Source organism: Ambystoma mexicanum, chromosome 2q (genome assembly GCF_040938575.1).
Source record: "Ambystoma mexicanum isolate Mex_15411 chromosome 2q, UKY_AmexF1_1, whole genome shotgun sequence".
NCBI lineage: Eukaryota > Metazoa > Chordata > Amphibia > Caudata > Ambystomatidae > Ambystoma > Ambystoma mexicanum.
The window spans coordinates 2,195,688-2,221,428 of record NC_090924.1 but is presented as its reverse complement, the minus strand read 5'-3'; positions in this window follow the sequence as shown (position 1 = coordinate 2,221,428).

Here is a 25,741-nt window from a genome sequence, read left to right as displayed (position 1 = left end):
GATTGGAATGGGAAGGACTTGGATATCATATCTCATGCTATAGGAAGGCTTTCAGGTTTGGAAGGGGAAGGAGTTGGATATCACATTTCATGTTAGAGGAGGGATCTCAGGTTTGGTATTAGAGGCCTTGAGATATCACATCTCATGCTATAGGAAGGGTCTCAGGATTGGAATGGGAAGGAGTTGGATATCACATCTCAAGCTATAGGAACGGTCTCAGGTTTGGTATAAGCATTGTGATATCACATCTCATGCTATAGGAAGGGTCTCAGGATTGGAATGGGAAGGAGTTGGATATCACATCTCATGTTATAGGAAAGATCTCAGGTTTGGTATTAGAAGCATTGAGACATCACATCTCATGTTATAGGAAGGGTCTCAGGATTGGAATGGGAAGAAGTTGGATATCACATCTCATGCTATAGGAAGGGTCTCAGGTTGTAATGGGAAGGAGTTGGATATCACATTTCATGTTATAGGAAGAGTCTCAGGATTGGATGGGAAGGACTTGGATATCATATCTCATGCTATAGGAAGGCTCTCAGGTTTGGAAGGGGAAGGAGTTGGATATCACATTTCATGTTAGAGGAAGGATCTCAGGTTTGGTATTAGAGGCCTTGAGATATCACATCTCATGCTATAGGAAGGGTCTCAGGATTGGAATTGGAAGGAGTTGGATATCACATCTCAAGCTATAGGAAGAGTCTCAGGTTTGGTATAAGCATTGAGATATCATATCTCATGCTATAGGAAGGGTCTCAGGATTGGAATGGGAAGGAGTTGGATATCACATCTCATGTTATAGGAAAGATCTCAGGTTTGGTATTAGAAGCATTGAGACATCACATCTCATGTTATAGGAAGGGTCTCAGGAGTGGAATGGGAAGAAGTTGGATATCACATCTCATGCTATAGGAAGGGTCTCAGGTTTGGAAGGGGAAGGAGTTGGATATCCAATCTCATGTTATAGGACTGGTCTCGGGTTTGGTATTAGAAGCATTGAGATATCACATCGCATGCTGTAGGAAGGTTCTCAGGTTTGGAATGGGGAGGAATTGGATATCACATCTCATGTCATAGGAAGGATCTCAGGTTTGGTATTAGAAGCATTGAGATATCACATCTCTTGCTATAGGAATGGTCTCAGGATTGGAATGGGAAGGAGTTGGATATTACATTCTTGCTATAGGAAGGGTCTCATGTTTGAAATGGGAAGGAGTTGGATATCACATATGCTATAGGAAGGGTCTCAGGTTTGGACCGGGAAGGAGTTGGATATCACATCTCATGTTATAGGAAGGGTCTCAGGTTTGGTATAAGCATTGAGATATCACATCTCTGCTATCGGAAGTGTCTCAGGATTGGAATGGGAAGGAGTTGGATATCCCATCTCATGTTATAGGATGGGTCTCAGGTTTGTTATTAGAATCATTGAGATATCATATTGCATGCTGTAGGAAGGGTCTAAGGATTGGAATGGGAAGGACTTGGATATCACATCTCATGCTATAGGTAGGCTCTCAGGTTTGGAAAGGGAAGGAGTTGGATATCACATTTCATGTTAGAGGAATGATCTCAGGTTTGGTATTAGAGGCATTGAGATATCACATCTCATGCTATAGGAAGAGTCTCAGGATTGGAATGGGAAGGAGTTGGATATCATATCTCATGCTATAGGAAGGGTCTCAGGTTTGGTATAAGCATCGAGATATCACATCTCATGCTATAGGAAGGGTCTCGGGATTGGAATGGGAAGGAGTTGGATATCACATCTCATGTTATAGGAAGGATCTCAGGTTTGGTATTAGAAGCATTGAGACATCACATCTCATGCTATAGGAAGGGTCTCAGGATTGGAATGGGAAGGAGTTGGATATCACATCTCATGCTATAGGAAGGGTCTCAGGTTTGGTATAAGCATTGAGATATCACATCTCATGCTATAGGAAGTGTCTCAGGATTGGAATGGGAAGGACTTGGGTATCACATCTCATGCTATAGGGAGGGTCTCAAGTTTGATATTAGAAGCATTGAGATATCACATCTCATGCTATAGGAAGGGTCTCAGGATTGGAATGGGAAGGAGGTGGATATCACATCTCAAGCTTTAGGAAGGGTCTCAGGTTTGGTATAAGCATTGAGATAGCACATCTCATGCTATAGGAAGGGTCTCAGGATTGGAATGGGAAGGAGTTGGATATTACATCTCATGTTATAGGAAAGATCTCAGGTTTGGTATTAGAAGCATTGAGACATCACATCTCATGTTATAGGAAGGGTCTCAGGATTGGAATGGGAAGAAGTTGGATATCACATCTCATGCTATAGGAAGGGTCTCAGGTTTGGAAGGGGAAAGAGTTGGCTATCCAATCTCATGTTATAGGACTGGTCTCAGGTTTGGTATTAGAAGCATTGAGATATCACATCGCATGCTGTAGGAAGGTTCTCAGGTTTGGTATTAGAAGCATTGAGACATCACATCTCATGCTATAGGAAGGGTCTCAGGATTGGAATGGGAAGGAGTTGGATATCACATCTCATGTTATAGGAAGGATCTCAGGTTTGGTATTAGAAGCATTGAGACATCACATCTCATGCTATAGGAAGGGTCTCAGGATTGGAATGGGAAGGAGTTGGATATCACATCTCATGCTATAGGAAGGGTCTCAGATTTGGTATAAGCATTGAGATATCACATCTCATGCTATAGGAAGGGTCTCAGGATTGGATTGGGAAGGAGTTGTATATGACATCTCAGGCCATAGGAAGGGTCTCAGGATTGGTATAAGCATTGAGATATCACATCTCTGCTATCGGAAGGGTCTCAGGACTGGAATGGGAAGGAGTTGGATATCCCATCTCATGATAAAGGAAGGGTCTAAGGTTTGGAAGGGGAAAGATTTGGATATCACATCTCATGTTATAGGCGGGTCTCAATTTTGATATTAGAAGCATTGAGATAACAAATCTCATGATATCGGAAGGGTCTCAGGATTGGAATGGGAAGGAGTTGGATATCACATCTCATGATAAAGGAAGGGTCTAAGGTTTGGAAGGGGAAAGATTTGGATATCACATCTCATGTTATAGGACGGGTCTCAGGTTTGGTATTAGAAGCATTGAGATATCAAGTCTCATGGTATAGGAAGGGTCTCAGAATTGGAATGGGAAGGATTTCGGATATCACATCTCAAGCTATAGGAAGAGTCTCAGGATTGGAATGGGAAGGAGTTTGATATAACATCTCATGCCATAGTATGGTTCTCAGGTTTGGTAGAAGCATTGGGATATCACATCTCATGCTATTGGAAGGGTATCAGTATTGGATTTGAAAGGAGTTGGATATCCCATCTCATGCTATAGGAAGGGTCTCAGGTTGGAATGGGAAGGAGTTGGATATCACATTTCATGTTATAGGAAGGATCTCAGGTTTGGTATTAGAAGCATTGAGACATCACATCTCATGCTATAGGAAGGGTCTCAGGATTGGAATGGGAAGGAGTTGGATATCACATCTCATGCTATAGGAAGGGTCTCGGATTTGGTATAAGCATTGAGATATCACATCTCATGCTATAGGAAGGGTCTCAGGATTGGAATGGGAAGGAGTTGTATATGACAAATCAGGCCATAGGAAGGGTCTCAGGTTTGGTATAAGCATTGAGATATCACATCTCTGCTATCGGAAGGGTCTCAGGATTGGAATGGGAAGGAGTTGGATATCCCATCTCATGTTATAGGAAGGGTCTCAGGTTTGGTATTAGAAGCATTGAGATATCACATCTCATGCTATAGGAAGAGTCTCAGGAATGGATGGGGAGGACTTGGATGTCACATCTCATGCTATAGGGAGGGTCTCAAGTTTGATATTAGAAGCATTGAGATAACAAATCTCATGATATCGGAAGGGTCTCAGGATTGGAATGGGAAGGAATTGGATATCACATCTCATGATAAAGGAAGGGTCTAAGGTTTGGAAGGGGAAGGATTTGGATATCACATCTCATGTTATAGGACGGGTCTCAGGTTTTGTATTAGAAGCATTGAGATATCAAGTCTCATGGTATAGGAAGGGTCTCAGAATTGGAATGGGAAGGAGTTGGATATCACATCTCAAGCTATAGGTAGGGTCTCAGGATTGGAATGGGAAGGAGTTTGATATCACATCTCATGCCATAGTATGGGTCTCAGGTTTGGTAGAAGCATTGGGATATCACATCTCATGCTATCGGAAGGGTATTATTGCAAGTAACAGCGCCTCAATGCCCCTGGGCTGCTTGCGCGCTATATAAATTTAAATAAATAAATAAATTTAAATAAATAAGTATCAGTATTGGATTTGGAAGGAGTTGGATATCCCATCTCATGCTATAGGAAGGCTCTCAGGTTTGGAAGGGGAAGGAGTTGGATATCACATTTCATGTTAGAGGAAGGATCTCAGGTTTGGTATTAGAGGCCTTGAGATATCACATCTCATGCTATAGGAAGGGTCTCAGGATTGGAATGGGAAGGAGTTGGATATCACATCTCAAGCTATAGGAAGGGTCTCAGGTTTGGCATTAGAAGCATTGAGACATCACATCTCATGCTATAGGAAGGGTCTCAGGATTGGAATGGGAAGGAGTTGGATATCACATCTCATGCTATTGGAAGGGTATCAGTATTGGATTTGGAAGGAGTTGGATATCCCATCTCATGCTATAGGAAGGGTCTCAGGTTGGAATGGGAAGGAGTTGGATATCACATTTCATGTTATAGGAAGGATCTCAGGTTTGGTATTAGAAGCATTGAGACATCACATCTCATGCTATAGGGAGGGTCTCAGGATTGGAATGGGAAGGAGTTGGATATCACATCTCATGCTATAGGAAGGGTCTCGGATTTGGTATAAGCATTGAGATATCACATCTCATGCTATAGGAAGGGTCTCAGGATTGGAATGGGAAGGAGTTGTATATGACAAATCAGGCCATAGGAAGGGTCTCAGGTTTGGTATAAGCATTGAGATATCACATCTCATGCTATCAGAAGTATCTCAGGTTTGGTATTAGAGGCATTGAGATATCACATCTCATGCTATCATAAGGGTCTCAGGATTGGAATGGGAAGGGGTGGGATATCACATCTCATGTTATAGGAAGGATCTCAGGTTTGGTATTAGAATCATTGAGACATCACATCTCATGCTATAGGAAGGGTCTCAGGATTGGAATGGGAAGGAGTTGGATATCACATCTCATGCTATAGGAAGGGTCTCGGATTTGGTATAAGCATTGAGATATCACATCTCATGCTATAGGAAGGGTCTCAGGATTGGAATGGGAAGGAGTTGTATATGACAAATCAGGCCATAGGAAGGGTCTCAGGTTTGGTATAAGCATTGAGATATCACATCTCTGCTATCGGAAGGGTCTCAGGATTGGAATGGGAAGGAGTTGGATATCCCATCTCATGTTATAGGAAGGGTCTCAGGTTTGGTATTAGAAGCATTGAGATATCACATCTCATGCTATAGGAAGAGTCTCAGGATTGGAATGGGGAGGACTTGGATGTCACATCTCATGCTATAGGGAGGGTCTCAAGTTTGATATTAGAAGCATTGAGATAACAAATCTCATGATATCGGAAGGGTCTCAGGATTGGAATGGGAAGGAATTGGATGTCACATATCATGATAAAGGAAGGGTCTAAGGTTTGGAAGGGGAAGGATTTGGATATCACATCTCATGTTATAGGACGGGTCTCAGGTTTGGTATTAGAAGCATTGAGATATCAAGTCTCATGGTATAGGAAGGGTCTCAGAATTGGAATGGGAAGTAGTTGAGTTGGATATCACATCTCAAGCTATAGGTAGGGTCTCAGGATTGGAATGGGAAGGAGTTTGATATCACATCTCATGCCATAGTATGGGTCTCAGGTTTGGTAGAAGCATTGGGATATCACATCTCATGCTATCGGAAGGGTATTATTGCAAGTAACAGCGCCTCAATGCCCCTGGGCTGCTTGCGCGCTATATAAATTTAAATAAATAAATAAATTTAAATAAATAAGTATCAGTATTGGATTTGGAAGGAGTTGGATATCCCATCTCATGCTATAGGAAGGGTCTCAGGTTGGAATGGGAAGGAGTTGGATATCACATTTCATGTTATAGGAAGAGTCTCAGGATTGGATGGGAAGGACTTGGATATCATATCTCATGCTATAGGAAGGCTCTCAGGTTTGGAAGGGGAAGGAGTTGGATATCACATTTCATGTTAGAGGAAGGATCTCAGGTTTGGTATTAGAGGCCTTGAGATATCACATCTCATGCTATAGGAAGGGTCTCAGGATTGGAATGGGAAGGAGTTGGATATCACATCTCAAGCTATAGGAAGGGTCTCAGGTTTGGTATAAGCATTGAGATATCATATCTCATGCTATAGGAAGGGTCTCAGGATTGGAATGGGAAGGAGTTGGATATCACATCTCATGTTATAGGAAAGATCTCAGGTTTGGTATTAGAAGCATTGAGACATCACATCTCATGTTATAGGAAGGGTCTCAGGAGTGGAATGGGAAGAAGTTGGATATCACATCTCATGCTATAGGAAGGGTCTCAGGTTTGGAAGGGGAAGGAGTTGGATATCCAATCTCATGTTATAGGACTGGTCTCGGGTTTGGTATTAGAAGCATTGAGATATCACATCGCATGCTGTAGGAAGGTTCTCAGGTTTGGAATGGGGAGGAATTGGATATCACATCTCATGTCATAGGAAGGATCTCAGGTTTGGTATTAGAAGCATTGAGATATCACATCTCATGCTATAGGAATGGTCTCAGGATTGGAATGGGAAGGAGTTGGATATTACATTCTTGCTATAGGAAGGGTCTCATGTTTGGAATGGGAAGGAGTTGGATATCACATATGCTATAGGAAGGGTCTCAGGTTTGGACCGGGAAGGAGTTGGATATAAACATCTCATGTTATAGGAAGGGTCTCAGGTTTGGTATAAGCATTGAGATATCACATCTCTGCTATCGGAAGTGTCTCAGGATTGGAATGGGAAGGAGTTGGATATCCCATCTCATGTTATAGGATGGGTCTCAGGTTTGTTATTAGAATCATTGAGATATCATATTGAATGCTGTAGGAAGGGTCTAAGGATTGGAATGGGAAGGACTTGGATATCACATCTCATGCTATAGGTAGGCTCTCAGGTTTGGAAAGGGAAGGAGTTGGATATCACATTTCATGTTAGAGGAAGGATCTCAGGTTTGGTATTAGAGGCATTGAGATATCACATCTCATGCTATAGGAAGGGTCTCAGGATTGGAATGGGAAGGAGTTGGATATCACATCTCATGCTATAGGAAGGGTCTCAGGTTTGGTATAAGCATCGAGATATCACATCTCATGCTATAGGAAGGGTCTCGGGATTGGAATGGGAAGGAGTTGGATATCACATCTCATGTTATAGGAAGGATCTCAGGTTTGGTATTAGAAGCATTGAGACATCACATCTCATGCTATAAGAAGGGTCTCAGGATTGGAATGGGAAGGAGTTGGATATCACATCTCATGCTATAGGAAGGGTCTCAGGTTTGGTACAAGCATTGAGATATCACATCTCATGCTATAGGAAGTGTCTCAGGATTGAAATAGGAAGGACTTGGGTATCACATCTCATGCTATAGGGAGGATATCAAGTTTGATATTAGAAGCATTGAGATATCACATCTCATGCTATAGGAAGGGTCTCAGGATTGGAATGGGAAGGAGTTGGATATCACATCTCAAGCTTTAGGAAGGGTCTCAGGTTTGGTATAAGCATTGAGATAGCACATCTCATGCTATAGTAAGGGTCTCAGGATTGGAATGGGAAGGAGTTGGATATTACATCTCATGTTATAGGAAAGATCTCAGGTTTGGTATTAGAAGCATTGAGACATCACATCTCATGTTATAGGAAGGGTCTCAGGATTGGAATGGGAAGAATTTGGATATCACATCTCATGCTATAGGAAGGGTCTCAGGTTTGGAAGGGGAAGGAGTTGGATATCCAATCTCATGTTATAGGACTGGTCTCAGGTTTGGTATTAGAAGCATTGAGATATCACATCGCATGCTGTAGGAAGGTTCTCAGGTTTGGTATTAGAAGCATTGAGACATCACATCTCATGCTATAGGAAGGGTCTCAGGATTGGAATGGGAAGGAGTTGGATATCACATCTCATGTTATAGGAAGGATCTCAGGTTTGGTCTTAGAAGCATTGAGACATCACATCTCATGCTATAGGAAGGGTCTCAGGATTGGAATGGGAAGGAGTTGGATATCACATCTCATGCTATAGGAAGGGTCTCAGATTTGGTATAAGCATTGAGATATCACATCTCATGCTATAGGAAGGGTCTCAGGATTGGATTGGGAAGGAGTTGTATATGACATCTCAGGCCATAGGAAGGGTCTCAGGATTGGTATAAGCATTGAGATATCACATCTCTGCTATCGGAAGGGTCTCAGGATTGGAATGGGATGGGGTTGGATATCCCATCTCATGATAAAGGAAGGGTCTAAGGTTTGGAAGGGGAAAGATTTGGATATCACATCTCATGTTATAGGCGGGTCTCAATTTTGATATTAGAAGCATTGAGATAACAAATCTCATGATATCGGAAGGGTCTCAGGATTGGAATGGGAAGGAGTTGGATATCACATCTCATGATAAAGGAAGGGTCTAAGGTTTGGAAGGGGAAAGATTTGGATATCACATCTCATGTTATAGGACGGGTCTCAGGTTTGGTATTAGAAGCATTGAGATATCAAGTCTCATGGTATAGGAAGGGTCTCAGAATTGGAATGGGAAGGATTTCGGATATCACATCTCAAGCTATAGGAAGAGTCTCAGGATTGGAATGGGAAGGAGTTTGATATCACATCTCATGCCATAGTATGGTTCTCAGGTTTGGTAGAAGCATTGGGATATCACATCTCATGCTATTGGAAGGGTATCAGTATTGGATTTGGAAGGAGTTGGATATCCCATCTCATGCTATAGGAAGGGTCTCAGGTTGGAATGGGAAGGAGTTGGATATCACATTTCATGTTATAGGAAGGGTCTCAGGATTGGAATGGGAAGGAGTTGGATATCACATCTCAAGCTTTAGGAAGGGTCTCAGGTTTGGTATAAGCATTGAGATAGCACATCTCATGCTATAGGAAGGGTCTCAGGATTGGAATGGGAAGGAGTTGGATATCACATCTCATGTTATAGGAAAGATCTCAGGTTTGGTATTAGAAGCATTGAGACATCACATCTCATGTTATAGGAAGGGTCTCAGGATTGGAATGGGAAGAAGTTGGATATCACATCTCATGCTATAGGAAGGGTCTCAGGTTTGGAAGGGGAAGGAGTTGGATATCCAATCTCATGTTATAGGACTGGTCTCAGGTTTGGTATTAGAAGCATTGAGATATCACATCGCATGCTGTAGGAAGGTTCTCAGGTTTGGAATGGGGAGGAATTGGATATCACATCTCATGTCATAGGAAGGATCTCAGGTTTGGTATTAGAAGCATTGAGATATCACATCTCATGCTATAGGAATGGTCTCAGGATTGGAATGGGAAGGAGTTGGATATTACATTCTTACTATAGGAAGGGTCTCATGTTTGGAATGGGAAGGAGTTGGATATCACATATGCTATAGGAAGGGTCTCAGGTTTGAAACGGGAAGGAGTTGGATATCACATCTCATGTTATAGGAAGGGTCTCAGGTTTGAAACGGGAAGGAGTTGGATATCACATCTCATGTTATAGGACGGGTCTCAGGTTTGTTATTAGAATCATTGAGATATCATATTGCATGCTGTAGGAAGGGTCTAAGGATTGGAATGGGAAGGACTTGGATATCACATCTCATGCTATAGGTAGGCTCTCAGGTTTGGAAAGGGAAGGAGTTCGATATCACATTTCATGTTAGAGGAAGGATCTCAGGTTTGGTATTAGAGGCATTGAGATATCACATATCATGCTATAGGAAGGGTCTCAGGATTGGAATGGGAAGGAGTTGGATATCACATCTCAAGCTTTAGGAAGGGTCTCAGGTTTGGTATAAGCATTGAGATAGCACATCTCATGCTATAGGAAGGGTCTCAGGATTGGAATGGGAAGGAGTTGGATATTACATCTCATGTTATAGGAAAGATCTCAGGTTTGGTATTAGAAGCATTGAGACATCACATCTCATGTTATAGGAAGGGTCTCAGGATTGGAATGGGAAGAAGTTGGATATCACATCTCATGCTATAGGAAGGGTCTCAGGTTTGGAAGGGGAAGGAGTTGGATATCCAATCTCATGTTATAGGACTGGTCTCGGGTTTGGTATTAGAAGCATTGAGATATCACATCGCATGCTGAAGGAAGGTTCTCAGGTTTGGTATTAGAAGCATTGAGACATCACATCTCATGCTAAAGGAAGGGTCTCAGGATTGGAATGGGAAGGAGTTGGATATCACATCTCATGTTATAGGAAGGATCTCAGGTTTGGTATTAGAAGCATTGAGACATCACATCTCATGTTATAGGAAGGGTCTCAGGATTGGAATGGGAAGAAGTTGGATATCACATCTCATGCTATAGGAAGGGCCTCAGGATTGGAATGGGAAGGAGTTGGATATCACATCTCATGCTATAGGAAGGGTCTCAGATTTGGTATAAGCATCGAGATATCACATCTCATGCTATAGGAAGGGTCTCGGGATTGGAATGGGAAGGAGTTGGATATCACATCTCATGCCATAGGAAGGGTCTTAGGTTTGGTATAAGCATTGAGATATCACATCTCTGCTATTGGAAGGGTCTCAGGATTGGAATGGGAAGGAGTTGGATATCCCATCTCATGTTATAGGAAGGGTCTCAGGTTTGGTATTAGAAGCATTGACATATCCCATCTCATGATATAGGAAGGGTCCCAGGTTGGAATGGGAAGGAGTAGGATATCACATTTCATGTTATAGGAAGGGTCTCAGGATTGGTCTTAGAAGCATTGAGACATCACATCTCATGCTATAGGAAGGGTCTCAGGATTGGAATGGGAAGGAGTTGGATATCACATCTCATGCTATAGGAAGGGTCTCAGATTTGGTATAAGCATTGAGATATCACATCTCATGCTATAGGAAGGGTCTCAGGATTGGATTGGGAAGGAGTTGTATATGACATCTCAGGCCATAGGAAGGGTCTCAGGATTGGTATAAGCATTGAGATATCACATCTCTGCTATCGGAAGGGTCTCAGGATTGGAATGGGAAGGGGTTGGATATCCCATCTCATGATAAAGGAAGGGTCTAAGGTTTGGAAGGGGAAAGATTTGGATATCACATCTCATGTTATAGGCGGGTCTCAATTTTGATATTAGAAGCATTGAGATAAAAATCTCATGATATCGGAAGGGTCTCAGGATTGGAATGGGAAGGAGTTGGATATCACATCTCATGATAAAGGAAGGGTCTAAGGTTTGGAAGGGGAAAGATTTGGATATCACATCTCATGTTATAGGACGGGTCTCAGGTTTGGTATTAGAAGCATTGAGATATCAAGTCTCATGGTATAGGAAGGGTCTCAGAATTGGAATGGGAAGGATTTCGGATATCATATCTCAAGCTATAGGAAGAGTCTCAGGATTGGAATGGGAAGGAGTTTGATATCACATCTCATGCCATAGTATGGTTCTCAGGTTTGGTAGAAGCATTGGGATATCACATCTCATGCTATTGGAAGGGTATCAGTATTGGATTTGGAAGGAGTTGGATATCCCATCTCATGCTATAGGAAGGGTCTCAGGTTGGAATGGGAAGGAGTTGGATATCACATTTCATGTTATAGGAAGGGTCTCAGGATTGGAATGGGAAGGAGTTGGATATCACATCTCAAGCTTTAGGAAGGGTCTCAGGTTTGGTATAAGCATTGAGATAGCACATCTCATGCTATAGGAAGGGTCTCAGGATTGGAATGGGAAGGAGTTGGATATCACATCTCATGTTATAGGAAAGATCTCAGGTTTGGTATTAGAAGCATTGAGACATCACATCTCATGTTATAGGAAGGGTCTCAGGATTGGAATGGGAAGAAGTTGGATATCACATCTCATGCTATAGGAAGGGTCTCAGGTTTGGAAGGGGAAGGAGTTGGATATCCAATCTCATGTTATAGGACTGGTCTCAGGTTTGGTATTAGAAGCATTGAGATATCACATCGCATGCTGTAGGAAGGTTCTAAGGTTTGGAATGGGGAGGAATTGGATATCACATCTCATGTCATAGGAAGGATCTCAGGTTTGGTATTAGAAGCATTGAGATATCACATCTCATGCTATAGGAATGGTCTCAGGATTGGAATGGGAAGGAGTTGGATATTACATTCTTGCTATAGGAAGGGTCTCATGTTTGGAATGGGAAGGAGTTGGATATCACATATGCTATAGGAAGGGTCTCAGGTTTGAAACGGGAAGGAGTTGGATATCACATCTCATGTTATAGGAAGGGTCTCAGGTTTGAAACGGGAAGGAGTTGGATATCACATCTCATGTTATAGGACGGGTCTCAGGTTTGTTATTAGAATCATTGAGATATCATATTGCATGCTGTAGGAAGGGTCTAAGGATTGGAATGGGAAGGACTTGGATATCACATCTCATGCAATAGGTAGGCTCTCAGGTTTGGAAAGGGAAGGAGTTCGATATCACATTTCATGTTAGAGGAAGGATCTCAGGTTTGGTATTAGAGGCATTGAGATATCACATATCATGCTATAGGAAGGGTCTCAGGATTGGAATGGGAAGGAGTTGGATATCACATCTCAAGCTTTAGGAAGGGTCTCAGGTTTGGTATAAGCATTGAGATAGCACATCTCATGCTATAGGAAGGGTCTCAGGATTGGAATGGGAAGGAGTTGGATATTACATCTCATGTTATAGGAAAGATCTCAGGTTTGGTATTAGAAGCATTGAGACATCACATCTCATGTTATAGGAAGGGTCTCAGGATTGGAATGGGAAGAAGTTGGATATCACATCTCATGCTATAGGAAGGGTCTCAGGTTTGGAAGGGGAAGGAGTTGGATATCCAATCTCATGTTATAGGACTGGTCTCGGGTTTGGTATTAGAAGCATTGAGATATCACATCGCATGCTGAAGGAAGGTTCTCAGGTTTGGTATTAGAAGCATTGAGACATCACATCTCATGCTAAAGGAAGGGTCTCAGGATTGGAATGGGAAGGAGTTGGATATCACATCTCATGTTATAGGAAGGATCTCAGGTTTGGTATTAGAAGCATTGAGACATCACATCTCATGTTATAGGAAGGGTCTCAGGATTGGAATGGGAAGAAGTTGGATATCACATCTCATGCTATAGGAAGGGCCTCAGGATTGGAATGGGAAGGAGTTGGATATCACATCTCATGCTATAGGAAGGGTCTCAGATTTGGTATAAGCATCGAGATATCACATCTCATGCTATAGGAAGTGTCTCGGGATTGGAATGGGAAGGAGTTGGATATCACATCTCATGCCATAGGAAGGGTCTTAGGTTTGGTATAAGCATTGAGATATCACATCTCTGCTATTGGAAGGGTCTCAGGATTGGAATGGGAAGGAGTTGGATATCCCATCTCATGTTATAGGAAGGGTCTCAGGTTTGGTATTAGAAGCATTGAGATATCCCATCTCATGATATAGGAAGGGTCCCAGGTTGGAATGGGAAGGAGTAGGATATCACATTTCATGTTATAGGAAGGGTCTCAGGATTGGAATGGGAAGGACTTGGATATCATATCTCATGCTATAGGAAGGCTCTCAGGTTGGAATGGGAAGGAGTTGGATATCACATTTCATGTTATAGGAAGGGTCTCAGGATTGGAATTGGAAGGACTTGGCTATCATATCTCATGCTATAGGAAGGCTCTCAGGTTTGGAAGGGGAAGGAGTTGGACATCACATTTCATGTTAGAGGAACGATCTCAGGTTTGATATTAGAGGCCTTGAGATATCACATATCATGCTATAGGAAGGGTCTCAGGATTGGAATGGGAAGGAGTTGGATATCACATCTCAAGCTATAGGAACGGTCTCAGGTTTGGTATAAGCATTGTGATATCACATCTCATGCTATAGGAAGGGTCTCAGGATTGGAATGGGAAGGAGTTGGATATCACATCTCAAGCTTTAGGAAGGGTCTCAGGTTTGGTATAAGCATTGAGATAGCACATCTCATGCGATAGGAAGGGTCTCAGGATTGGAATGGGAAGGAGTTGGATATTACATCTCATGTAATAGGAAAGATCTCAGGTTTGGTATTAGAAGCATTGAGACATCACATCTCATGTTATAGGAAGGGTCTCAGGATTGGAATGGGAAGAAGTTGGATATCACATCTTATGCTATAGGAAGGGTCTCAGGTTTGGAAGCTGAAGGAGTTGGATATCCAATCTCATGTTATAGGACTGGTCTCAGGTTTGGTATTAGAAGCATTGAGATATCACATCGCATGCTGTAGGAAGGTTCTCAGGTTTGGCATTAGAAGCATTGAGACATCACATCTCATGCTATAGGAAGGGTCTCAGGATTGGAATGGGAAGGAGTTGGATATCACATCTCATGTTATAGGAAGGATCTCAGGTTTGGTATTAGAAGCATTGAGACATCACATCTCATGCTATAGGAAGGGCCTCAGGATTGGAATGGGAAGGAGTTGGATATCACATCTCATGCTATAGGAAGGGTCTCAGATTTGGTATAAGCATCGAGATATCACATCTCATGCTATAGGAAGGGTCTCGGGATTGGAATGGGAAGGAGTTGGATATCACATCTCATGCCATAGGAAGGGTCTTAGGTTTGGTATAAGCATTGAGATATCACATCTCTGCTATTGGAAGGGTCTCAGGATTGGAATGGGAAGGAGTTGGATATCCCATCTCATGTTATAGGAAGAGTCTCAGGTTTGGTATTAGAAGCATTGAGATATCACATCTCATGCTATAGGAAGTGTCTCAGGATTGGAATGGGAAGGACTTGGGTATCACATCTCATGCTATAGGGAGGGTCTCAAGTTTGATATTAGAAGCATTGAGATATCACATCTCATGCTATAGGAAGGGTCTCAGGATTGGAATGGGAAGGAGTTGGATATCACATCTCATTCTATAGGAAGGGTCTCAGGTTTGGTATAAGCAGTGAGATATCACATCTCATGCTATAGGAAGTGTCTCAGGATTGGAATGAGAAGGAGTTGGATATCACATCTCATGTTATAGGAAGGATCTCAGGTTTGGTATTAGAAGCATTGAGACATCACATCGCATGTTATAGGAAGGGTCTCAGGTTTGGTATATGCATTGAGATATCACATCTCATGCTATAGGAAGGGTCTCAGGTTTGGTATATGCATTGAGATATCACATCTCATGCTATCAGAAGGGTCTCAGGATTGGAATGGGAAGGACTTGGATATCATATCTCATGCTATAGGAAGGCTCTCAGGTTTGGAAGGGGAAGGAGTTGGATATCACATTTCATGTTAGAGGAAGGATCTCAGGTTTGGTATTAGAGGCCTTGAGATATCACATCTCATGCTATAGGAAGGGTCTCTGGATTGGAATGGGAAGGAGTTGGATATCACATCTCAAGCTATAGGAAGGGTCTCAGGTTTGGTATAAGCATTGAGATATCACATCTCATGCTATAGGAAGGGTCTCAGGATTGGAATGGGAAGGAGTTGGATATCACATCTCATATTTTAGGAAATATCTCAGGTTTGGTATTAGAAGCATTGAGACATCACATCGCATGTTATAGGAAGGGTCTCAGGATTGGAATGGGAAAAAGTTGGATATCACATCTCATGCTATAGGAAGGGTCTCAGGTTTGGTATATGCATTGAGATATCACATCTCATGCTATCAGAAGGGTCTCAGGATTGGAATGGGAAGGAGTTGTATATCACATCTCATGCTAAAGGGAGGGTCTCAGGTTTGGAAGGGGAAGGATTTGGAAATCACATCTCATTTTATAGGAAGGGTCTCAGGTTTGGTATTAGAAGCATTGAGATATCACATCTCATGCTATAGAAAGGGTCTCAGGATTGGAATGGGGAGGACTTGGATGTCACATCTCATGCTATAGGGAGGGTCTCAAGTTGGATATTAGAAGCATTGAGATAACAAATCTCATGATATCGGAAGGGTCTCAGGATTGGAATGGGAAGGAGTTGGATATCACATCTCATGATAATGGTAGGGTCTAAGGTTTGGAAGGGGAAAGATTTGGATATCACATCTCATGTTATAGGACGGGTCTCAGGTTTGGTATTAGAAGCATTGAGATATCAAGTCTCATGGCATAGGAAGGGTCTCAGAATTGGAATGGGAAGGAGTTGGATATCACATCTCAAGCTATAGGAAGAGTCTCAGGATTGGAATGGGAATGAGTTTGATATCACATCTCATGCCATAGTATGGGTCTCAGGTTTGGTAGAAGCATTGGGATATCACATCACATGCTATTGGAAGGGTATCAGTATTGGATTTGGAAGGAGTTGGATATCCCATCTCATGCTATAGTATGGGTCTCAGGTTTGGTAGAAGCATTGGGATATCACATCTCATGCTATTGGAAGGGTATCAGTATTGGATTTGGAAGGAGTTGGATATCCCATCTCATGCTATAGGAAGGGTCTCAGATTTGGTATAAGCATTGAGATATCACATCTCATGCTATAGGAAGGGTCTCAGGATTGGAATGGGAAGGAGTTGGATATCCCATCTCATGTTATAGGAAGGGTCTCAGGTTTGGTATTAGAAGCATTGAGATATCACATCTCATGCTATAGGAAGGGTCTCAGGATTGGAATGGGGAGGACTTGGATGTCACATTTCATGCTATAGGGAGGGTCTCAAGTTTGATATTAGAAGCATTGAGATAACAAATCTCATGATATCAGAAGGGTCTCGGGATTGGAATGGTAAGGAGTTGGATATCACATCTCATGATAAAGGAAGGGTCTAAGGTTTGGAAGGGGAAAGATTTGGATATCACATCTCATGTTATAGGACGGGTCTCAGGTTTGGTATTAGAAGCATTGATATATCAAGTCTCATGGCATAGGAAGGGTCTCAGAATTGGAATGGGAAGGAGTTGGATATCACATCTCAAGCTATAGGAAGAGTCTCAGGATTGGAATGGGAAGGAGTTTGATATCACATCTCATGCCATAGTATGGGTCTCAGGTTTGGTAGAAGCATTGGGATATCACATCTCATGCTATTGGAAGGGTATCTGTATTGGATTTGGAAGGAGTTGGATATCCCATCTCATGCTATAGGAAGGGTCTCAGGTTGGAATGGGAAGGAGTTGGATATCACATATTATGTTATAGGAAGGGTCTCAGGATTGGAATGGGAAGGACTTGGATATCATATCTCATGCTATAGGAAGGCTCTCAGGTTTGGAAGGGGAAGGAGTTGGATATCACATTTCATGTTAGAGGAAGGATCTCAGGTTTGGTATTAGAGGCCTTGAGATATCACATCTCATGCTATAGGAAGGGTCTCAGGATTGGAATGGGAAGGAGTTGGATATCACATCTCAAGCTTTAGGAAGGGTCTCAGGTTTGGTATAAGCATTGAGATAGCACATCTCATGCTATAGGAAGGGTCTCAGGATTGGAATGGGAAGGAGTTGGATATCACATCTCATGTAATAGGAAAGATCTCCGGTTTGGTATTAGAAGCATTGAGACATCACATCTCATGTTATAGGAAGGGTCTCAGGATTGGAATGGGAAGAAGTTGGATATCACATCTCATGCTATAGGAAGGGTCTCAGGTTTGGAAGGGGAAGGAGTTGGATATCCAATCTCATGTTATAGGACTGGTCTCAGGTTTGGTATTGGAAGCATTGAGATATCACATCGCATGCTGTAGGAAGGTTCTCAGGTTTGGTATTAGAAGCATTGAGACATCACATCTCATGCTATAGGAAGGGTCTCAGGATTGGAATGGGAAGGAGTTGGATATCACATCTCATGTTATAGGAAGGATCTCAGGTTTGGTATTAGAAGCATTGAGACATCACATCTCATGCTATAGGAAGGGTCTCAGGATTGGAATGGGAAGGAGTTGGATATCACATCTCATGCTATAGGAAGGGTCTCAGATTTGGTATAAGCATTGAGATATCACATCTCATGCTATAGGAAGGGTCTCAGGATTGGATTGGGAAGGAGTTGTATATGGCATCTCAGGCTATAGGAAGGGTCTCAGGATTGGTATAAGCATTGAGATATCACATCTCTGCTATCGGAAGGGTCTCAGGATTGGAATGGGAAGGAGTTGGATATCCCATCTCATGTTATAGGAAGGGTCTCAGGTTTGGTATTAGAAGCATTGAGATATCACATCTCATGCTATAGGAAGGGTCTCAGGATTGGAATGGGGAGGACTTGGATGTCACATCTCATGCTATAGGGAGGGTCTCAAGTTTGATATTAGAAGCATTGAGATAACAAATCTCATGATATCGGAAGGGTCTCAGGATTGGAATGGGAAGGAGTTGGATATCACATCTCATGATAAAGGAAGGGTCTAAGGTTTGGAAGGGGAAAGATTTGGATATCACATCTCATGTTATAGGACGGGTCTCAGGTTTGGTATTAGAAGCATTGAGATATCAAGTCTCATGGCATAGGAAGGGTCTCAGAATTGGAATGGGAAGGAGTTGGATATCACATCTCAAGCTATAGTATGGGTCTCAGGATTGGTAGAAGCATTGGGATATCACATCTCATGCTATTGGAAGGGTATCAGTATTGGATTTGGAAGGAGTTGGATATCCCATCTCATGCTATAGGATGGGTCTCAGGTTGGAATGGGAAGGAGTTGGATATCACATTTCATATTATAGGAAGGGTCTCAGGATTGGAATGGGAAGGACTTGGATATCATATCTCATGCTATAGGAAGGCTCTCAGGTTTGGAAGGGGAAGGAGTTGGATATCACATTTCATGTTAGAGGAAGGATCTCAGGTTTGGTATTAGAGGCCTTGAGATATCACATATCATGCTATAGGAAGGGTCTCAGGATTGGAATGGGAAGGAGTTGGATATCACATCTCAAGCTTTAGGAAGGGTCTCAGGTTTGGTATAAGCATTGAGATAGCACATCTCATGCTATAGGAAGGGTCTCAGGATTGGAATGGGAAGGAGTTGGATGTTACATCTCATGTTATAGGAAAGATCTCAGGTTTGGTATTAGAAGCATTGAGACATCACATCTCATGTTATAGGAAGGGTCTCAGGATTGGAATGGGAAGAAGTTGGATATCACATCTCATGCTATAGGAAGGGTCTCAGGTTTGGAAGGGGAAGGAGTTGGATATCCAATCTCATGTTATAGGACTGGTCTCAGGTTTGGTATTAGAAGCATTGAGATATCACATCGCATGCTGTAGGAAGGTTCTCAGGTTTGGTATTAGAAGCATTGAGACATCACATTTCATGCTATAGGAAGGGTCTCAGGATTGGAATGGGAAGGAGTTGGATATCACATCTCATGTTATAGGAAGGATCTCAGGTTTGGTATTAGAAGCATTGAGACATCACATCTCATGCTATAGGAAGGGTCTCAGGATTGGAATGGGAAGGAGTTGGATATCACATCTCATGCTATAGGAAGGGTCTCAGATTTGGTATAAGCATTGAGATATCACATCTCGTGCTATAGGAAGGGTCTCAGGATTGGATTGGGAAGGAGTTGTATATGACATCTCAGGCCATAGGAAGGGTCTCAGGATTGGTATAAGCATTGAGATATCACATCTCTGCTATCGGAAGGGTCTCAGGATTGAATGGGAAGGAGTTGGATATCCCATCTCATGATAAAGGAAGGGTCTAAGGTTTGGAAGGGGAAAGATTTGGATATCACATCTCATGTTATAGGACGGGTCTCAATTTTGATATTAGAAGCATTGAGATAACAAATCTCATGATATCGGAAGGGTCTCAGGATTGGAATGGGAAGGAGTTGGATATCATATCTCATGATAAAGGAAGGGTCTAAGGTTTGGAAGGGGAAAGATTTGGATATCACATCTCATGTTATAGGACGGGTCTCAGGTTTGGTATTAGAAGCATTGAGATATCAAGTCTCATGGTATAGGAAGGGTCTCAGAATTGGAATGGGAAGGATTTCGGATATCACATCTCAAGCTATAGGAAGAGTCTCAGGATTGGAATGGGAAGGAGTTTTATATCACATCTCATGCCATAGTATGGTTCTCAGGTTTGGTAGAAGCATTGGGATATCACATCTCATGCTATTGGAAGGGTATCAGTATTGGATTTGGAAGGAGTTGGATATCCCATCTCATGCTATAGGAAGGGTCTCAGGTTGGAATGGGAAGGAGTTGGATATCACATTTCATGTTATAGGAAGGGTCTCAGGATTGGAATGGGAAGGAGTTGGATATCACATCTCAAGCTTTAGGAAGGGTCTCAGGATTGGAATGGGAAGGAGTTGGATATCACATCTCATGTTATAGGAAAGATCTCAGGTTTGGTATTAGAAGCATTAAGACCTCACATCTCATGTTATAGGAAGGGTCTCAGGATTGGAATGGGAAGAAGTTGGATATCACATCTCATGCTATAGGAAGGGTCTCAGGTTTGGAAGGGGAAGGAGTTGGATATCCAATCTCATGTTATAGGACTGGTCTCAGGTTTGGTATTAGAAGCATTGAGATATCACATCGCATGCTGTAGGAAGGTTCTCAGGTTTGGAATGGGGAGGAATTGGATATCACATCTCATGTCATAGGAAGGATCTCAGGTTTGGTATTAGAAGCATTGAGATATCACATCTCATGCTATAGGAATGGTCTCAGGATTGGAATGGGAAGGAGTTGGATATTACATTCTTGCTATAGGAAGGGTCTCATGTTAGGAATGGGAAGGAGTTGGATATCACATATGCTATAGGAAGGGTCTCAGGTTTGAAACGGGAAGGAATTGGATATCACATCTCATGTTATAGGAAGGGTCTCAGGTTTGAAACGGGAAGGAGTTGGATATCACATCTCATGTTATAGGACGGGTCTCAGGTTTGTTATTAGAATCATTGAGATATCATATTGCATGCTGTAGGAAGGGTCTAAGGATTGGAATGGGAAGGACTTGGATATCACATCTCATGCTATAGGTAGGCTCTCAGGTTTGGAAAGGGAAGGAGTTCGATATCACATTTAATGTTAGAGGAAGGATCTCAGGTTTGGTATTAGAGGCATTGAGATATCACATATCATGCTATAGGAAGGGTCTCAGGATTGGAATGGGAAGGAGTTGGATATCACATCTCAAGCTTTAGGAAGGGTCTCAGGTTTGGTATAAGCATTGAGATAGCACATCTCATGCGATAGGAAGGGTCTCAGGATTGGAATGGGAAGGAGTTGGATATTACATCTCATGTAATAGGAAAGATCTCAGGTTTGGTATTAGAAGCATTGAGACATCACATCTCATGTTATAGGAAGGGTCTCAGGATTGGAATGGGAAGAAGTTGGATATCACATCTCATGCTATAGGAAGGGTCTCAGGTTTGGAAGCTGAAGGAGTTGGATATCCAATCTCATGTTCTAGGACTGGTCTCAAGTTTGGAAGGGGAAGGAGTTGGATATCACATTTCATGTTAGAGGAAGGATCTCAGGTTTGGTATTAGAGGCCTTGAGATATCACATCTCATGCTATAGGAAGGGTCTCAGGATTGGAATGGGAAGGAGTTGGATATCACATCTCAAGCTTTAGGAAGGGTCTCAGGTTTGGTATAAGCATTGAGATAGCACATCTCATGCTATAGGAAGGGTCTCAGGATTGGAATGGGAAGGAGTTGGATATCACATCTCATGTAATAGGAAAGATCTCCGGTTTGGTATTAGAAGCATTGAGACATCACATCTCATGTTATAGGAAGGGTCTCAGGATTGGAATGGGAAGAAGTTGGATATCACATCTCATGCTATAGGAAGGGTCTCAGGTTTGGAAGGGGAAGGAGTTGGATATCCAATCTCATGTTATAGGACTGGTCTCAGGTTTGGTATTGGAAGCATTGAGATATCACATCGCATGCTGTAGGAAGGTTCTCAGGTTTGGTATTAGAAGCATTGAGACATCACATCTCATGCTATAGGAAGGGTCTCAGGATTGGAATGGGAAGGAGTTGGATATCACATCTCATGTTATAGGCAGGATCTCAGGTTTGGTATTAGAAGCATTGAGACATCACATCTCATGCTATAGGAAGGGTCTCAGGATTGGAATGGGAAGGAGTTGGATATCACATCTCATGCTATAGGAAGGGTCTCAGATTTGGTATAAGCATTGAGATATCACATCTCATGCTATAGGAAGGGTCTCAGGATTGGATTGGGAAGGAGTTGTATATGGCATCTCAGGCCATAGGAAGGGTCTCAGGATTGGTATAAGCATTGAGATATCACATCTCTGCTATCGGAAGGGTCTCAGGATTGGAATGGGAAGGAGTTGGATATCCCATCTCATGTTATAGGAAGGGTCTCAGGTTTGGTATTAGAAGCATTGAGATATCACATCTCATGCTATAGGAAGGGTCTCAGGATTGGAATGGGGAGGACTTGGATGTCACATCTCATGCTATAGGGAGGGTCTCAAGTTTGATATTAGAAGCATTGAGATAACAAATCTCATGATATCGGAAGGGTCTCAGGATTGGAATGGGAAGGAGTTGGATATCACATTTCATATTATAGGAAGGGTCTCAGGATTGGAATGGGAAGGACTTGGATATCATATCTCATGCTATAGGAAGGCTCTCAGGTTTGGAAGGGGAAAGATTTGGATATCACATCTCATGTTATAGGACGGGTCTCAGGTTTGGTATTAGAAGCATTGAGATAACAAATCTCATGATATCGGAAGGGTCTCAGGATTGGAATGGGAAGGAGTTGGATATCACATCTCATGATAAAGGAAGGGTCTAAGGTTTGGAAGGGGAAAGATTTGGATATCACATCTCATGTTATAGGACGGGTCTCAGGTTTGGTATTAGAAGCATTGAGATATCAAGTCTCATGGCATAGGAAGGGTCTCAGAATTGGAATGGGAAGGAGTTGGATATCACATCTCAAGCTATAGTATGGGTCTCAGGATTGGTAGAAGCATTGGGATATCACATCTCATGCTATTGGAAGGGTATCAGTATTGGATTTGGAAGGAGTTGGATATCCCATCTCATGCTATAGGAAGGGTCTCAGGTTGGAATGGGAAGGAGTTGGATATCACATTTCATATTATAGGAAGGGTCTCAGGATTGGAATGGGAAGGACTTGGATATCATATCTCATGCTATAGGAAGGCTCTCAGGTTTGGAAGGGGAAGGAGTTGGATATCACACTTCATGTTAGAGGAAGGATCTCAGGTTTGGTATTAGAGGCCTTGAGATATCACATATCATGCTATAGGAAGGGTCTCAGGATTGGAATGGGAAGGAGTTGGATATCACATCTCAAGCTTTAGGAAGGGTCTCAGGTTTGGTATAAGCATTGAGATAGCACATCTCATGCTATAGGAAGGGTCTCAGGATTGGAATGGGAAGAAGTTGGATATCACATCTCATGCTATAGGAAGGGTCTCAGGTTTGGAAGGGGAAGGAGTTGGATATCCAATCTCATGTTATAGGACTGGTCTCAGGTTTGGTATTAGAAGCATTGAGATATCACATCGCATGCTGTAGGAAGGTTCTCAGGTTTGGTATTAGAAGCATTGAGACATCACATTTCATGCTATAGGAAGGGTCTCAGGATTGGAATGGGAAGGAGTTGGATATCACATCTCATGTTATAGGAAGGATCTCAGGTTTGGTATTAGAAGCATTGAGACATCACATCTCATGCTATAGGAAGGGTCTCAGGATTGGAATGGGAAGGAGTTGGATATCACATCTCATGCTATAGGAAGGGTCTCAGAATTGGTATAAGCATTGATATATCACATCTCGTGCTATAGGAAGGGTCTCAGGATTGGATTGGGAAGGAGTTGTATATGACGTCTCAGGCCATAGGAAGGGTCTCAGGATTGGTATAAGCATTGAGATATCACATCTCTGCTATCGGAAGGGTCTCAGGATTGAATGGGAAGGAGTTGGATATCCCATCTCATGATAAAGGAAGGGTCTAAGGTTTGGAAGGGGAAAGATTTGGATATCACATCTCATGTTATAGGACGGGTCTCAATTTTGATATTAGAAGCATTGAGATAATAAATCTCATGATATCGGAAGGGTCTCAGGATTGGAATGGGAAGGAGTTGGATATCATATCTCATGATAAAGGAAGGGTCTAAGGTTTGGAAGGGGAAAGATTTGGATATCACATCTCATGTTATAGGACGGGTCTCAGGTTTGGTATTAGAAGCATTGAGATATCAAGTCTCATGGTATAGGAAGGGTCTCAGAATTGGAATGGGAAGGATTTCGGATATCACATCTCAAGCTATAGGAAGAGTCTCAGGATTGGAATGGGAAGGAGTTTTATATCACATCTCATGCCATAGTATGGTTCTCAGGTTTGGTAGAAGCATTGGGATATCACATCTCATGCTATTGGAAGGGTATCAGTATTGGATTTGGAAGGAGTTGGATATCCCATCTCATGCTATAGGAAGGGTCTCAGGTTGGAATGGGAAGGAGTTGGATATCACATTTCATGTTATAGGAAGGGTCTCAGGATTGGAATGGGAAGGAGTTGTATATCACATCTCAAGCTTTAGGAAGGGTCTCAGGTTTGGTATAAGCATTGAGATAGCACATCTCATGCTATAGGAAGGGTCTCAGGATTGGAATGGGAAGGAGTTGGATATCACATCTCATGTTATAGGAAAGATCTCAGGTTTGGTATTAGAAGCATTAAGACCTCACATCTCATGTTATAGGAAGGGTCTCAGGATTGGAATGGGAAGAAGTTGGATATCACATCTCATGCTATAGGAAGGGTCTCAGGTTTGGAAGGGGAAGGAGTTGGATATCCAATCTCATGTTATAGGACTGGTCTCAGGTTTGGTATTAGAAGCATTGAGATATCACATCGCATGCTGTAGGAAGGTTCTCAGGTTTGGAATGGGGAGGAATTGGATATCACATCTCATGTCATAGGAAGGATCTCAGGTTTGGTATTAGAAGCATTGAGATATCACATCTCATGCTATAGGAATGGTCTCAGGATTGGAATGGGAAGGAGTTGGATATTACATTCTTGCTATAGGAAGGGTCTCATGTTAGGAATGGGAAGGAGTTGGATATCACATATGCTATAGGAAGGGTCTCAGGTTTGAAACGGGACGGAGTTGGATATCACATCTCATGTTATAGGAAGGGTCTCAGGTTTGAAACGGGAAGGAGTTGGATATCACATCTCATGTTATAGGACGGGTCTCAGGTTTGTTATTAGAATCATTGAGATATCATATTGCATGCTGTAGGAAGGGTCTAAGGATTGGAATGGGAAGGACTTGGATATCACATCTCATGCTATAGGTAGGCTCTCAGGTTTGGAAAGGGAAGGAGTTCAATATCACATTTAATGTTAGAGGAAGGATCTCAGGTTTGGTATTAGAGACATTGAGATATCACATATCATGCTATAGGAAGGGTCTCAGGATTGGAATGGGAAGGAGTTG